Here is a 16,465-nt window from a genome sequence, read left to right on the forward strand (position 1 = left end):
TTCTATTAAGAAATAGAAAAAAAAGATAATAGATGTGATGTTGCACTGAGTTTGTTAACGCAGATCATTTGAAAACAGAAGTCTACTAAACAAACTTTAAACTATATGTGGGTCCGAACTTAAAATGTTCTTTTTTGAAATCATCAGCACATAGGTGATAGGTAGTTGAAGTCACAGAAGTGGGTAAGATCAAGAGGAAGTGTTTATTTAGTACAGAGGTCTTTAGCTTTTTTTTTTTTTTTTCATTCTCAAACTCTTATGGCATATGATTTATCCCAGCTAGAAATAGTAGTTCATTTGGTAAAGATTCTCAAGTGGAGGGAGGTAGAAAGTGTCATATAACTTGAAAAAAGGAAAAATGTCCCTTAGGTGATTTTGATAGACTATTCTTCACCCCTTGTTGATTTAGAGTGAAATGAGGACAGTGCTGAGGGAGAGGAATTAATAAAAAGGTCTCAACAGCCTGAGCGATCTATCTTTTTAAGAGGGAGGGAACTTTTACAGAAGTGAAGGAACTTTAAGATGAAGGGGTGAGCCATGATACTAAATTCTTTGGAGAAATCCAGTAGTATGAGGATGAATCTTTAATCAAAAGTGGCTCATCAAAATGTAGTATTGGCATATTATAGAAGCACTGTAAATGTTTGGGTGAGTGATCTTTGTAGAACTGTTTTATGTTTGAAACATTCCATGAGCCTTAAAATATTGAAATCAGACAGGATTTGTAATTGCACTATTTTGGACTTCATTTTTATTTTAAAAAATTTTTATTTAGTCATGAGAGACCCACAGAGAGAGGCAGAGACAGGCAAACAGAAAAGGAGGCTTCCTGCGAGGAGCCTGATGTGGGACTTGATCCCAGAACTCCCAGGTCATGACCTGAGCTGAAGGCAGATGCTCAACCACTGAGCCACCCAGGTGCCCCTGTTTTGGACTTTAAAATCAATGGATTTGAAAATACTTTGTTTCTCTGTCTATGGTCATTGAGAAGGGTTCTCGCTTGGGCTCCATTGTCCTGATTGTAGTGCAAAACAATCTTTGAGCCTGTTTTCAAGAGATGAGAGTTAACATCTTTGTTGTGGCCACTTCACACGCGGGCCTCCTTGTCTTTTGCCACCCATGGTTCCCAGAAGTAAGTTATTTGCCTTAGGATGATGTGGGTTGATGGAATGAATATCTGTAATTCGCAGAACTGGAATGTAATCAGCCTATCTGGTTCTCAGGTAATTTTTATAGTCATATCAGCTTTTAAAATGATGATTATTTTTTAAGTGACATAAATTTCTACCAGGCTTTCCCTACATCTCAGGAGAGCCTGTAGATCAGGGCAGCAGTTTCCTCAGACCATGATTTGGTGCTGGTGCATCCTGCTTAGAGCATGCTCAGCAGCACACACTGGTTTGACATCTGGCAGTCACGATTCCTGTGAGATTGGCTTCCCTGCAAATGTGCCCTGAAAGCATCCCTGCTGTGCCCCTTCTGTCCAAGTGTAAACACATCACAGGAAATGAACAAATAAAGACCCAACTTTTCTGGAAGGAATCAGGATCCCCTTACTCAGCTGGAACCCTGGGGTTTGGTGTCCAGCTTCAGGAAATTTGACTAACCATTTGGGTAGAGGCTGTTGTCTCGTGGCACCTTTGTCACTTTCTGCTTCTAAACTCCCATGTGCTGTCCATTGCGTCTGTTCTAAGTCATCCCGCTGAGGAAGATAGCTTCAGGACCTTTAAAATCTAAAATGAGGGTTGACTTTCACTGTAGATCCATTAGTGCAGCTGGGTTTAGTTATTTACAGTTGTAAATTTGGCATTGCATTTGCTGAGAGAGGGGACTCATTTAACAGTAATCGAGGCTGTCTAAAGCTAAACGGACAAATAATTGAATATGCATTTCCCCTTCTTTTCATACGAAGATAAAAATACTAAAATGATCAAACTAGGTATGTAACAAGGAAATGAAGACATCAGTATAAACGAGGCAAGCCTTTTCACCTCCCTCTTATTGTCTTCCCAGTCCCCTTTTTCTCCAGCCTAATGGAACACATTTTAAGTAAAAATACATGCACCACTTTGCTTTCTGTCTGCCTCCCACCACAAACAGCAGCTCAGCCCCTCTTTCAGATCCACTTCAAGGAAGCACAGACTTGAAAACTCTGCCCCATGGTTTTGTCTGAACTGGCTGCCACTCTGCAGCACACACTGGGTCCAGTTGCTGGAGGGGTGGAACCCGAGAGGTGAGCGAGCGAGCAAGAGGGAACACGTTGCTGAGTGGGTCAGGTGGGCCTGTGTGGAAGGATGTAGGTGAGCCAGAAACTAATGGGATAAGAGGGGCCTTCGCTAATTTTGATGTGGGGACATCTCTTGCATGCCAGGGTATTTGAATATTTGGCAAACAGCTGGCTGGGCTCTGGGGGAGCGCCTCTTGATTCGCCTTGTCAGATGTTCCAAGATAAAATGAGGCAGCCGGCACGCCAGCACATAGCTCATAGCCTTGCAGTCAGTTTTGAATTTAGATTTGAATTGTGATAGCAATGTCATGGTGGCACATGCTTTGAGAAAGTACTTATAGAGAATAATTGAAAGATTCAGTGTGAAGCTTCTGAAAGCCATAATTTAAAGTCCCAGAAGCCTCCACATTACTTTCACCATTAAAATTTAAAGTGACAGAGGCCCAATTATGTATGGTTATTTTCTTAAATAAAATCATATTTCTACCCCAAGTGAAAGATTCATCGCTGCCCACTAATCTCTGTCAGGACAACCAATCTCAGTTGCATCTTGTGTCAGCAGCGATGATGGTTCAGAGTATCTGGGGGACAGTGAAGCGATGATGCAGAAGCAGAACTGGAAGCCCTCTGCGGAGGAGCCGGACCTGAGGAGGCTGATTTGCTTGACAGTCCCCATTGTGGATCCTTTCTGGTGACAGCTTCCACATGTAACCCAGTGCAGTGGGACTTTAATAGCATTGGAGAAGCAAAGTAGGAGGCCGTAGCACACATTTGGCAAAACCTGAATGACGTCAAAAGCTGTTAAGAGGGGGCAGCTGGTTGTAAAGCTGAATCACACAGAGGAATGGGGACTTGGAACATAACTCTAAAACCTGATGAAACAAAACAAAACTTCGGGGCCTATTGAAAGAAACGCAGCTTTCCCCACTTCTGTTAGCTCACAGCAATCAGTTTACCAGAAAAATTGTTTTGCCAGAACTTCTATGGCCATTGACCACCAGGGCTTGGAAATAGATCAGTGAGAATGAAAACATTTCTTGTTCAGAGATTTTAGTTTCTTTCAGTCAAAAGTATGGAGCCAGATTTTAGACTATGCATCTTTCCACCGATTTCTTCTTTCTGTTTGATTTTACTTTATACTGCATTGTGACTTGGGAAATACGGTTGTAATGGTAGCCAGAATTGCGATGAAAAATTGCACAGGGCCCGTCAAGCTTAAAACCACTGTTATTTATGAAAAACTTTATTTCTTAGGGTTCCCAGGGACAAAGGAGCATGTGAATCAACTAATATTATGATGCACGATGTTGAATGATATAGCGAGTATATCTATCTATATTGCTTAGATAGCATGTCTTATAAATAATAAATCACAATTTCTCAAAAGTTTCACAGTATGATTAAACATTTATAAATGGGTCTTGGCTCTGCTAAGTTTTGTTGTAACTTTAGCACAACAGCCCTGTGGCACCTTGCAATTTTAATTTTTGTTGCCTGGCATTAGCCCTAGATTCTTTCTACCCTTTTATAAAACTGGTACCGTGCTGTGAACTCAACTTCCCTTCCTTCATCTCTGCCTCAAATCACTGAGGCTTTTTCTGTTCCTTCCCTTTTATTCATGCCTCCATAAGAAGCATTCACTACACTTGTGTCCATGATTCTGTCACTGTGCTTAGACTCTTGCTGTAAATTATTTTGCTTCTCCCTTTTCCACATTTGACATTTTGTTGGCCTCTTCCTTGAGAGAGAGAGAGAGAGAGAGAGAGAGAGAGAGAGAGAGAGAATTCCTTCCCTGTATTCCCTAACTCTATTTTCTCTTTTTCTTCTTGATTTCTTTTTTGCCTTTGCTTTCTCAGCATTCACTCTTTAACCTGTCGTAGTCTAGATTTAGCCACTACAGGTCCAACTTTCTCAAAGACTGCTCATCACTCTGCCCTAGAGAGAGAGAGCAACTTACCTAACTGGTAAATTTGGGGTGAATAAGTGGTCCAGCGTAGCCTACTGTCCCCTTCCTCCTTGGAGAAGGGCCTGCCTACCAGGACCCTACATTTTTTTTTTCTGAGACTGGGAGCCCACCCCAGCCCAGCACTGTGGAAATGGGTTAATTCTGTAGTGAAGACAGTTAGGCTTGTTTGGCTATTACCCCCTCTACCCTAGTCTCAATCAGTAATAACAGATGTATTCTAGCCTCTCATCTGTTTTATTTTTATAATATTTCTTAATTTGTTTGCAATCCAGGAGAAGAAGAGAGTCTCAACTTGGGGGGATTGCTTAGAAACCTAAATAAAATAGTGTGTACAAGTAGAAAGTTAGTCTTCCTTCTCAATCTCATTTTCCAGAGGCATGGCCTCTATCTCTGTTTCTGTACCTTTGAGGACCAGAAAAAAAGTTGCTGTATAGAAGCCAGGAAGCAGCCCTTACTAAGAACTAAATCTGTTGACACCTTGATCTTGGACTTCCCAGCTTCCATAACTGTGAGGAATATATGTCTGTTGTTTCAGTCACCCAGTCTATGGTATTTTGTTATAGCAACCCAAGCTGACTAATTCTTCCTGATTTTTCTATGCATATGCAAATGTATGTATAAGTATATAATAGAAATATTTTTACCTGAGTATCACGTAACAGAAATATGCATAGCTCTATACTTACACTTATATATCTCTGAAACAGGTGTTTTGTTTCATATACTCTTTCTCTATATACATTTATTTGTAGACATACACAGTTGTATTTTTCCAAAAATAGTAACAGACTCTGTGTTTTGTTCTGCATCTTCCCTTTTTCACAAACACATTTTTATATTAGTAAATGGAGACATGTATTATTATTATTAATGATTTTATAAACATTTTATTTATGTAACTGAGAGAGAGCACAAGTAGGCAGAGTGGCAGGCAGAGGGAGAAGAAGCAGGCTCTCTGCTGAGCCCAATTCAGGACTTGATTCCAGGACCTTGGGATCATGACCTGAGCCAAAGGCAGGAGCTTAACTGAATGAGCCACACAGGTGCGCCTGTATTATTATTTTTAATGGCTGCACTGTATTCTGTGGTTTAAATGGTCTTTAATAAACCATTCCTCAACTGCTGGTGGTTTAGATCCTTTCACACTTTTGAGATTACAAACATTGTTGCAGTGAACATGATACTGTTTTTATTTTTGTGAATTTGTGCTAGTATTTCTGTAGGACAGAGTCCTAGAATTGGAATTGCTAGATATCTCAGAAGATTTAATTGGCTGGTAGTGATCAGAGACTCACGATGGGAAGGATTCTGAGAGAGCTCAGACTTTACCCCACACTCACTCTGACTTTGAAAAGTTCAGAGAATGAGACTCTATATTCTCCCCAGTAATGCCTTCCAGTGACTTGAAATTGAAATAAATTGTTAAAGAAATAGTGATAATTTTAATGCTCTGGCCAAGAGAGTTGAAAGTGAAAGTGAAAGACTGAATCTTAACATAACACTTTGGTGAGCTTGTTTTGCTCACCAACCAACCAGTACAAGATAGAGGATTATCAGGGTTATGGCAGTCGCAGATATTTGGATTAATTTCCATTCATATGGTAGGAATTTTATACTTTTATACTTCATGTAGTGTAACATTGGGAAATTAGTTCACTCTGAGTGTCCAAGGCTACAGACCCATCCTTTCAGATGGCTCAGCACACTGGCCACCTTTAGCTTTGACTATCACTAGGAAGCACATGCCTTGTTGAGTCTAACCAAACTACAAATGATCTTAAATCTGGTTCTACCATGTACCTCACAGAGCATGGGACCTAAAAGAGTTGGGCTGTCTTTAACCTGGATTGTTTTACTTCTATCCCAAGGCTATTTCTTTTGCTGTAAGAGAGGCATACAACAACTCATTTACAAGCCGAGCTAAAGAAGAGAAAAAAAACAAAGCATGATGCAACCAGAGAGAAGGATCCTGCCTGCTTCGGTAGCCCTGTCCAAAGCAGGTAGGATTTGTTTGGAATCTTTACAACACTGTGATGACCTAGGTGGGAAAATTCTGACTTGACTCTCAGAGCAGACATGTGCTTGACTGTCACAACTTGTCCATTTTTCCCATTCATGGTGCACATGGAAGCATGTCTTCATTAGAAACAAGTGCAGTGTGAGTAGCAAAGATGACCATATTAAACATCCAGGAATTTTCACTTAATGTGCATATTTATATAACACTGCAGAAAAGACTAGGGCTGCCTGGCTATATTAGATCATTTCACTGTTCACCAAAGAGATTTGAAATGGACTTTTAATTATTATTGCCGATTTGCTATGGCTGTATTCCTTAATATGAACATCTGATTAGGATTAATTTTCTTTAATTGATGAATAGAGCGCTTAAAATTATAGAGTTGAACTTGTTGTAACATATTGGCATATGTATGTACTGTATTGCACTTTTTGTGCAACATGTATTAAGACTTTTTGCTGAAGTACAAATTATAGACACTTACCTGTTTTAGTTTTGAGGTCACTATTCTTCCTTCCTTCACCTTTGTGTGACTTTTTACATTGGTTAATGGAGATAGAGGAGAACTAAGTGACTATTAAACTCTTTTCTATATACAGTAAAACCCATTAACATGGACCTCACTAAATTTGGAATTTATGATAATGAGAGCAGGGCTGGGTTAAAGTTTACTTTTGCATTGTCTCTGAATCAAAGCTTTGCTGAGCTAATAAATAACATTAAATACAGTTAAAGGGGGATGGCACTATTGTTTTATAAAGCAGACTTTTCAAGCACTCTAGAGAAAGGCCTTGAAGAGAGGTAATGAGGCAGTGTGGCAAAAGGCATAGTCCAAGGACAGTGCCACTTTCTGTCTACGTGACCTTGGGCAAATTACTTGGCTTTTCTGAGTTTCTTTTCCCTCACCTATAAAATGGAGATAGTTTACCTAATTTATGGGGCTGCTGTGAAGATTAGATTTAATGTTTAGAAAGAGTCTGATGTGAAGTATATACTTCATAAATGTCAAGTAATAACTACCTACCTAAAATAATTGGTGAGCTAATTTCGAACACCATTTTTTCACTAAAGCAACAGTCTTCCACACTTTAGAGTTTTGTTAACCTAATGTGAAGTATTGCTTTATTATTATTATTATTGATTGAAGGAAACACCCAGCAATTTGATGTGGTGATAAAGAGCTTTGGAGTCCAACACACTAAGGTTTGAAAGTATTTCTGAAATTCATTAGCTACATGTCCTTAGACAAATTACTTAATATCTCTCAGGTTTTATTTTCTAATTTGTAAAAATGGGATGATAATACCTGCTCCAGGACTTTTATGAGGACTCAATGAGATAATGCATGTAAAGTGTTCAGCCTACTGATTTTTACGTAGTAAACTCTCAAAACATCAGCTGTTGCTATTATCATGATCTTTTGGACAACAGTCCGTACTTTACACTTTTTGTTAATTTAGACTCGTCTTCAATTCACCTAACAAATTTCACTCTTGATATAATCTCCATTCTAGATGAGGATTTTTAAATACATAAGTAAAAAATTATAGAGAAGCAAAATGGCTATATATAGGTAGAGTGAAAGAGGAAAGAATAATATTTTAAAAGTGGAAGCACAAGGCTTTAAATTAGGCTTAAATTACTGAATAATCAATTTGTGCATAATCTTTGTGTCCTTTTTGAGAGGTCTTTATATCAGTCAGAATAGAACTGTCTTCTCTCTCTCTCTCTGTGTGTATATATATACAGAGAGAATGTGGTAGACTGGTCACCAGCTCATATCATTCATTGGAGAGAGAGTAGCAGTTAAGTCCATGTTCAGTTTTATTTTCATCTTGCCTTCCCTGTGTGTTTCATAGGCTGTATAGATGAGAAATGTAAGCACTATAATGTCCTGCATAGAGACTGTAATCTATCCTCCCCTAATGACAGGCTTACACAGTTTGTCAGAATCCATCACCTTAACAGATCAGACTGAATTACTTCGATGACTGGCAAATGGGTGGTACTCATGGTGAAGTGAAAGCAGCCAGGTGTGTGTGTTTATTAAGTGCTCTTCAATAGAAATAAATGTGTTTTACTGAAAACTCTCATCCATGCTATTTTTGCAGAAGCAAGAAGTGCCCATCTTCCTTTGGGAAAACATAAGAATGATTTTTCTCAAGATTCTGAAATACTGCAATACAAATTCACAACCATAAACATGTTATAAAAATCAGGTTTTGTTTTTTTCCCCCTATCATATGCATGTACAGTAGAGCCTTGTAATAAGAACTAGAGGGGCCAGAAACATTAATGTTGGGGCTATGTGCCTTTGACTTTCCAGGGATGCCTGATTTAAGCAGATAATTTTTTTAAAAAGTAAAGTCAGTTCATTAGGTTGACAACCAATGGTTTAACGAATAAGAGTTTTCATATAAATAAATTCACAAGTCAGAAAAAACCCTTTGTCAGACCATGTTTTCCAAGATTTGGGTCAGAAAATGTGATCACTCTAATGCACACAGTGTTGGTTAGTTGCATTATTCAGATCTTTACTGGAACTGCTTAATGGTTAGTTGTTAAGGTATGGCATTATGTGTCTAGATTTGGAGTATCAACAGGAATAGCAATAATAATTTTTTATTGAATTCTTACTAGGTGCAGACACTGTGCTAGAAGATGGGGATATAATGGGAAACAAACATAAAAAGAGAGTCTCACGTTGTTAACAATCTATGAAGTAGGTATAGACAAAAACAACTTCATAGAGTGTAAATAATTTGTCCAAGTTTTGATAGGTAGTACGTGGCAGAGCTAGAATTACAGTGCTGTATTTGCTACAGCAGCCTAGCTTATGTTTCGGTTAAGAAACTTTGAAAAATAGTGGCTTAAACAAACTAGAAGGAGCTCCCTCCTGACATTGTAGAGATGCCATATCAGCCCTGGACTGCTTAAATTTATACAATCGGGTAAAGGAAAAATAAACTTCTATTTTACTACTCAGCCATCCCTGGCTGTTGGCTTCATTCACATGTCCAAAGATACATAATCATTCTTTTTTTTTTTTTTAAAGATTTTATTTATTTATTAGAGAGAGAGAGAGTGCGCACAAGCAGAGTGGGGAGAGGCAGAGGGAGAAGCAGACTCTCCACTGAGCAGGGAGCCCAACAAGGACACAGTGCTAGATTCCAGGATGCTGAGATCATGACCTGAGCCAAAGGCAGATGCTTAACTAACTGAAGCACCCATATACTCTCATAATCATTCTTTTTAGCACTGGGTTTTATATACAACTCTGATGAATTACTGAACACTACATCTGAAACTAATGATGTACTATAGGTTGACTAATTGAGCTTAAATTTGAAAAAAATAAAGGCATTTCCTTAGATGTTGCACTTCTAACTTCTACTGGCATCTTATTAGCTATACCTATCTGCCGGGAAGGTCTGAAAGTATATCTTTGGGCCATGTACTTCTCAAAATTCAGGAATTCTATTAATAAAGAAAAAAGGAGAGAATAGGGTATTAAGGGACAATTGACAGTCTCTGCATCAAATGATAATTAAGAACATTGTTTCAAAATGGAGTTTTGATATAGACTTAGACAAGTGATAAATGATATCATGACTTTGGGGATATGCTTTCATCCATTATACATTTCTTTCCAAGTCGTATATCAAGGTTTTGTACATATGATATGTGTATGATATATTTAAATACAATATGTGAGATATTATGAATAGTACATGCTTCTTCAGAGGACTCTGGTTATCTATAAATGCTAATTCAAAATTTCACAATAGAAGAGGCCCACTGGCTTTAATCTTTGGCAGAAAGCCTTGCAAAACCCTTGGGATTTATCTTGTTTGCATTCTCACTCAAAAAGATCTCAAACTCAGAGTTCTGTGTTGTAAGAGATGCATTCATAGAGAGATTACTCTGAGGTTTTGAGTGAAGCATGTATTTAATACATAAATCATAAACAACCCTGACCCTGAACTTCAGGGTTTCCTAGAATTCTTGGTCTATTCTTTTTTTTTTTTTTTTAATTTATATATTCTTTTTAAGTAGGTCAATGTGGGACTCAAACTCATGATCCTGAGATCAAGAGTCACATGCTCTACTGACTGAGCCAGCCAGGTTCCCCTTCTTGATCTATACTGATAAAATTTCGACTTTTACCATAGAAAAATCAATTAACAAGTATTGAGAATATTTCTTAGGAATATACTTAGTAGTTATGTTGAGATGAACCCACAGATCCTTATTTAGGTATCTTCTGGGGCCACAGGAGGAGATAAGCACAGGGTAGACCTCAAGACCTCATAACATTCTTGTTACCTTGGTGCTGCCCACCCCTTATCCCCCAACACCCAAGCCTAATGCAGTCTCATATGAACTTAGCTGTCCATATGGAGCTGCTTGGAAATATTGTGTCTTGCAGACAGATAGATGTCTTTGGTTCTTTTTCTTGGGTCCAACTCTTTAGGTCCTACTTTACTAGTGACTAGATGAGGCAGGAGAAAAATGAAAAAAGAAAAAGAAAAGTTTATCTTAGAGCTGGTCCAATTAGTTTGTCCTAAGCCTTATCTTGGGAAGAGTTCTTGGGGAGCATCTACTAAGTGGGAGGCAATTCTAGACCTGTTTCGCTTCATTGGCACATGGAAGTAGAGAGAAGCAATCTGCAGAGAGTGAGGATTCCAAGAGATGAACCCCGCAAAGAGGGAACAGCCTACAGAAATTGAAACTTTAACCTTTTTCTCCATATACCCAAAGCTCTATCACCTATTAAGAAGTTTAGTTGAGTCCAGTAACTTGATTCAGTCTCCTTACCTCTCTTCCTTCGTGGGTGTGGGTTTGGGGAGTGTATTAAGGGTGGGGAGAGAGGGAAGTGGAACTTTGCTTTAGAAGGCACTGTAACACATACAGGACATGGCCTTTATCCTGGTCCTCAAAGAACTAATAGTCTGTCTGGGAAGCTAATGTACATGAAACATTTAGTGAAAACCAAAGCACTTGAACTATGTGTTATTGATTATTCAAGAAAGAATCCAGATAAGGGATAAATCAATGTGGATTTGTTTCTTGGGGAAGGCTTTCTGGATCATGTCACAAGTGAGGTGCCAAAGGATTAAAGGAACTTATTAAGAAGGCAATAAAGAGGGGGTGAACAAAGATTCATAATGAGCTTAGAGGTCAGTGAACTTATGTACCTGAGGCAGAGACTTAATTTTGGAGACTAGGGAATGAAGTGGAATAGGATGGTGGGATACTTCAAAAATCAGGCATATGTTAAGCTATAGATAGTCAGGTGAGTTTTTTTCTTTTAAACTTAGTGTTAACCTCTAAGTTTTTATGGGACAAAGGGAGGATAAATTAATAAATTACTGACTAATTGAATGAATGAATAAATAAATTGTATTGTAAAGACACTGTAGATATTATAACTGGCCTCTTACATAGAAATTTGCCTAAGCTGGGAGTTTGGGGTTCCTCTGCAAGATCTCAGCAACATAGGTTGCCAGGGAACAAGAGAAGTCAAGACCAGGTATCACAGCGACTGGGAGCCTGGCTGTGCTCACGTTAGCCAGCAGTCTAGTCCTCAGTGAACAAGAAGAAGTGTTGGATCTGAGGAGATCCAGTTCAGCAGGAGATTTGGTTAACTAGAATGTGGAGAGCAGGTAAGACTGAGTCAGGAATGGTGCTGTCTTGGAATTTGGGCAATGTAAATTCCAGCCGGCAGCTTGAGTTCTGGAATAGACTGGTGGACGGTGATATCAGGGCCCTACTCAAGTAGATTGAAGTACAGGGCAAGGCACAAGGTCTTGAAGGAAAAAGGAAAGCTAGCCAGGGCAAACAGTTCAGGAGACTGGGCCAATATGTGTGGAGTTAGCAGGGCAACGGGGGAATGATGATGAAGCTGTGTGGAGTAAGCTCAGGGCAATTCAGAGCATTTGTGGCCAAGAAAGGAATACCATTGCTGCTATCTGGTGTGTGTGTGTGTGTGTGTGTGTGTGTGTGTGTGTGTGTGGTTGCTTCTCTTTTGCCTGCCTGCTGAAGATTCATTGAAGATCACAGCTGTGCTGAGCCTCTTAAGTAGATCCTTCAGGGGCCCTACCTCAGACAGATCTTGGAATGAATGGCTGAAGCAGAGGCCCGGTGGAGGTAGCATCACTTGGAAGGAGTTGACTACAGCACAGGAGATGGAGGCATAGCTAGGAGCCTGTCATATCCCAGGCTGAGGAGAACAGGGTTTGGCAAAGGGGTGGGGAGGACTTAGTAGAAATTCAGAAGCAAAGGGAGCTGCAAAAGACATTTCAAATTAAGAAGAGGCTTCAGTGACAAGTTTGATATAATGGATAGGGAAAGAAGAACCTAAAATGATTCCAGGTCCATTTTAAATGCTCATGTACTTTGACATTTTTGTTCCTGAGCTGAAAGGTGTTGTATTTCTTCTAAACCCAAAACAATTTTATTTGACAGAAGACAAAAACAAAAGTTATTTACAGTAGTGTTTTGCTCAAATAATTCAATGGGATAACTGTGCTTCTGCTCTAGGTTTATCTCCCAGCCACACCATGCAGAGGCTGCCCCACTCGCAGCCTCCCCATCTTGCACAAGGGGAGAATGCCAACCAGAATTCAGCAGCATGGCTCTCTCACCCTTCACCCCTCACCACCTCTATTGCTCAGTGCACCATCGGAAGGAAAAGTCCCACCCTAGTTGAGTACACTTCCAGGATCACTTGCTATAATCATCTTCCCACACTCACACCAGACCTGGGCTCACAGACGTGGGGTGGGGTGGGAGATGCTGGGCAAATAGCAGCTTCAACTAATCTTGAAGCCTCTGTGTTCTTTCTTCCAGAGCTGAGCCTCAGGAGGGTGAGGATCCCCGATCCCCTGGGACATGCAAGGAGGGGGTGGGGTGGCAAAAGAGTGAGCCTAGGAAACTTGCCCACTCACAGAGAGCAAAGTTCCCTCTCCTTAAATAACCAATCCCCATTCCCCCAGCATAGGCCAGGCCACTGTGAAGTCGAGTAGAGCTGATAGGTATTTTCAACTGACGTATCCCTTTGGCCTATTCTTTAAAAACCCAAAGAAATGAAGTAAATTAAATCAGTGTGTTAAGGCTAAGCTTATTTGTGTGTTTGTTGGCTTTGTATCTCAACTGTGGTGGGTCTGCAGTGGGATATTTCAGAGAAAAAGAGCCCTTGAGCAGGTGAATGGATAGAAATATTCCTTGCAAAGATGCTTTTCTTTCCTGTTCTAAGATATTGTTGATAATGTACGTGTGCCTGAGCGTGACTGAAAAGCCTTAGGTGGGGCCTACCTGGGTCTGTGTGTGTGGCTCTCCTGGGGCCTTGGTTGCTGGAGGAGATGTTTGAAGTGTTTATCCCTAACCTCTTTTACTCACCTGGTTAGTTCTGAGCTTTTGCTGACTGAAGAGCGCTCCTGTCTGGCTGCAGGGCTTCACTGCAGGGGGCTGTGTGCGGCTGTTGGTTCTCAGCCAGCCACTCTGCGGCTCCATAATGGGACATAGGCATGGACTTCCTTCTTCGTGAATGGATAGGGCTTGGAACCTCAGGACAGGTTTTATTCCTATTTTTAGAGGTGAGGACAGAAAATACAGATTCTTTACCTGAAAGGGAAAATTCTGTTTTCAAAATGAATTTTCAAAAAATACTACAGGTGTGTAGTATTTTTGATTTTATCGGGCTTGGATCTGTAACTGCGGTGGCATGGATTTCAAGGTCATTATATAAGGTAAGGAGAGAAAACTCGAACCAGCCTTATTACCATAAAAGATCCTGGTTGCACTTTTGAAGGGTTGAGCTAAATAATTTTAGTGATCAGTGGAAGACCAACTGTTGTACTTCTGAAAAGTTGTTCTTAGAAAGGCTTGAATTAATGATTTGTTTCCATTTTGTTCACAGATATACTGTCTGTAGGACAGGGGTAGACTGAATACCTGCTTCACTGAATACCTGCTTCACAGCACCTTTCACATTTTCTTGTTGGAAAGACAACCGTTGGAGAATCATCTTGTTACCATCAGCAAAAATGCAAACAAATCAAGACATTAAGAATGCCACAGTGGCCAGCAGTTAATGATGCCAGTGTTACACAAGCTTCAGCAAAGTTTTCAAGACAGTGTGCCTCACTAGCCAGGAATCAGGGAAGATTGAACCTATCCTTTTTGTCTCAGCTGTTCCTCAAATCAGTGCAACCCCTCCAAATTAATGTGAATTGAAACATGCATTGCCTTTTCAACTTAATTGAGTACTTACTATGGGTGAATCACTGCACAAAATAGGGGAGGGAAAATGAGGGAGACAAGTAAGATGTGTTTCCTGCCTTCAATGGATTTACAATTAGTTTCAGGGCACTTTTTTTTTTTCCCTGCTGCTCTTAATTAAGTGTGTTTCTAAGATAGAAAACAAATGAATGGAAAAGTGTATTCTGTAAGTATTTTAAATCCCTTTAATAAAAAACAAAACAAAACAGCCTAATGTGGGCAACTCAGGACATCTTAATTCCATTTGTTTGGACTTTTGATAGGTAGGATTTATTTTATTCATTCTGTAAATATTTGGTAGACTTTAGAGATATTAACACATTAGATTTGGAATTAATTGAATTCAATTCTCCCCCCACTCCCGAGATATAGATTATCTGTTGAAAAATATATTGTGTTTGTACATTTCTTGCAGAGTGGGTAGGTGAATTACATCTGTTGTCTCTGTAGGCCTCTACCTTCTGTGCCTTAGGAACCTGACATCATGTGAGCTATTAGCTTCGGGAAAGGGGGAGATTTGGATCAAACTTGGGAATGTTGTTCATGGACCCAGCATAGGGTTGGGATAGGGGCAAAAGAGACCTGGGCAATGACTCTGTAGGAAACTTTGGCTATTTTGGTATTCATGTGTTGTCCTCTATGCTACAAAATTACGTTTTTTTTTTTTTTTTTTTTTTGAAGACTTATTTCTGATCTGGGAATAAGTCATGATTCTTCCAGTGTTAAGATGCTAATATGACTGTAGACATTAGACATTTTATGTGGTGTATGTAACACATTTTTGTATGTATGAAGCAACAATAGACATGTCTTTGTCTTGAGTGGTGTCCATCTGAATGGAAAATGTGCCAGCTTTTTTTTTTTTTTTTTAAACATCATCAACAGGCTTCTTAATTAAGCTGCCACTATATACTGCCAATAGCACTGTGTGGCATTTGAGAAATGAATTGTGAAGTGCCGTTTCCCTCTTATTGAATAAACAATGTTGCTCCATATAAAATGGATTTAAAGTGTTCTTCGAATGGGACATTATATTGCTCCCTAAAGAATTTGATGAGAATTCTCATACTCTCCCTTTTTACTTAATTTCCCAAAACTTTTATTTTGCTCCTCAGTAAGGAATAGTTCTAATTTGACCAGTGACTTAATTACATGATTCATCCTTAATAGGATGAATTGCCCTGCCCCCAAACTCCTGATACTGGATATTTGTTAATCTGAGTTATGAAACTATATTTTACTACATTGTAGGTATGTGCTTCATGTTCTGGGAAATTTTTTGGAGGGACCATCTCTATGTTCCTGGAACCTGGCACAGTGCCTGGTGCATAGTAGGTATGTGTTGAGTAAACATTTGGTGGTCAAAACATGTGAAATAGCTTTTTTCTGTGATTCCTAAGGCTCTATGAAAGACAGAGGGGTCTTGCTAACAGAGTAGCACCTTCATCATTTGTAGCTCATAGTCAATCTAGTTAGAATATGACCAAATTAACTGGGTTCTTCATAATCAGTCTAGTCCACTGGGCTGCTTAATGGGTGTCTTGGATTCATCAGTTTAAGCCTGTGATTTGTACTAGCATCCACTGTGCTTCCCCTGGCCCTTGGCCAGCTCAGTAGGGGTGGGCCTTTGGAGGGGCTTTTCTGCTTCTCCTCTGGTTGTCTTCCACTAGAAGAGCAGTCACTCTATTCACTGGGTATTCACGTCATGCCAGGCGCTGAGCTAAGTGTTTTACACATATCCTCTCGCTTAATTATCTCATTTAAACCTTACAGCAACCATTTGAAGTAGGCATTATCTATTGCAGAGATATGTATGTGTCTTGCTTAAGTCATGGGGATCTAAATCCAGATCTCTTAGATTCTAAAGCCTGAACTATTAACCTCTCCCCTCTGCTGCATCCCAGGAGAAATTCCCAGTGCCTGGTGGTGTGGGGGCAGATCAAATCTGGATGTAGTCCAGATTCATTTC

At 39.6% G+C, this 16,465-nt stretch overlaps 1 long non-coding RNA gene across 6 annotated transcripts in view; it reads left to right on the top strand.

Moving 5' to 3' along the window:
- LOC140613070 (uncharacterized) overlaps nucleotides 1–16,465 on the top strand; it is a 658,442-nt gene that overhangs the window by 127,156 nt on the left and 514,821 nt on the right. For 5 of the 6 annotated variants that reach the window (XR_012014198.1, XR_012014191.1, XR_012014180.1 and 2 more), the window contains 2 exons: nucleotides 6,062–6,193; nucleotides 14,135–14,710. The exons of the other annotated variant lie outside the window; for it this stretch is intronic. This is a non-coding gene — a long non-coding RNA (uncharacterized lncRNA). Of the gene's footprint in view, nucleotides 1–6,061; nucleotides 6,194–14,134; nucleotides 14,711–16,465 lie in introns of those variants that run through there. 6 annotated transcript variants of the gene reach the window in all.

Source organism: Canis lupus, chromosome 2 (genome assembly GCF_048164855.1).
Source record: "Canis lupus baileyi chromosome 2, mCanLup2.hap1, whole genome shotgun sequence".
NCBI lineage: Eukaryota > Metazoa > Chordata > Mammalia > Carnivora > Canidae > Canis > Canis lupus.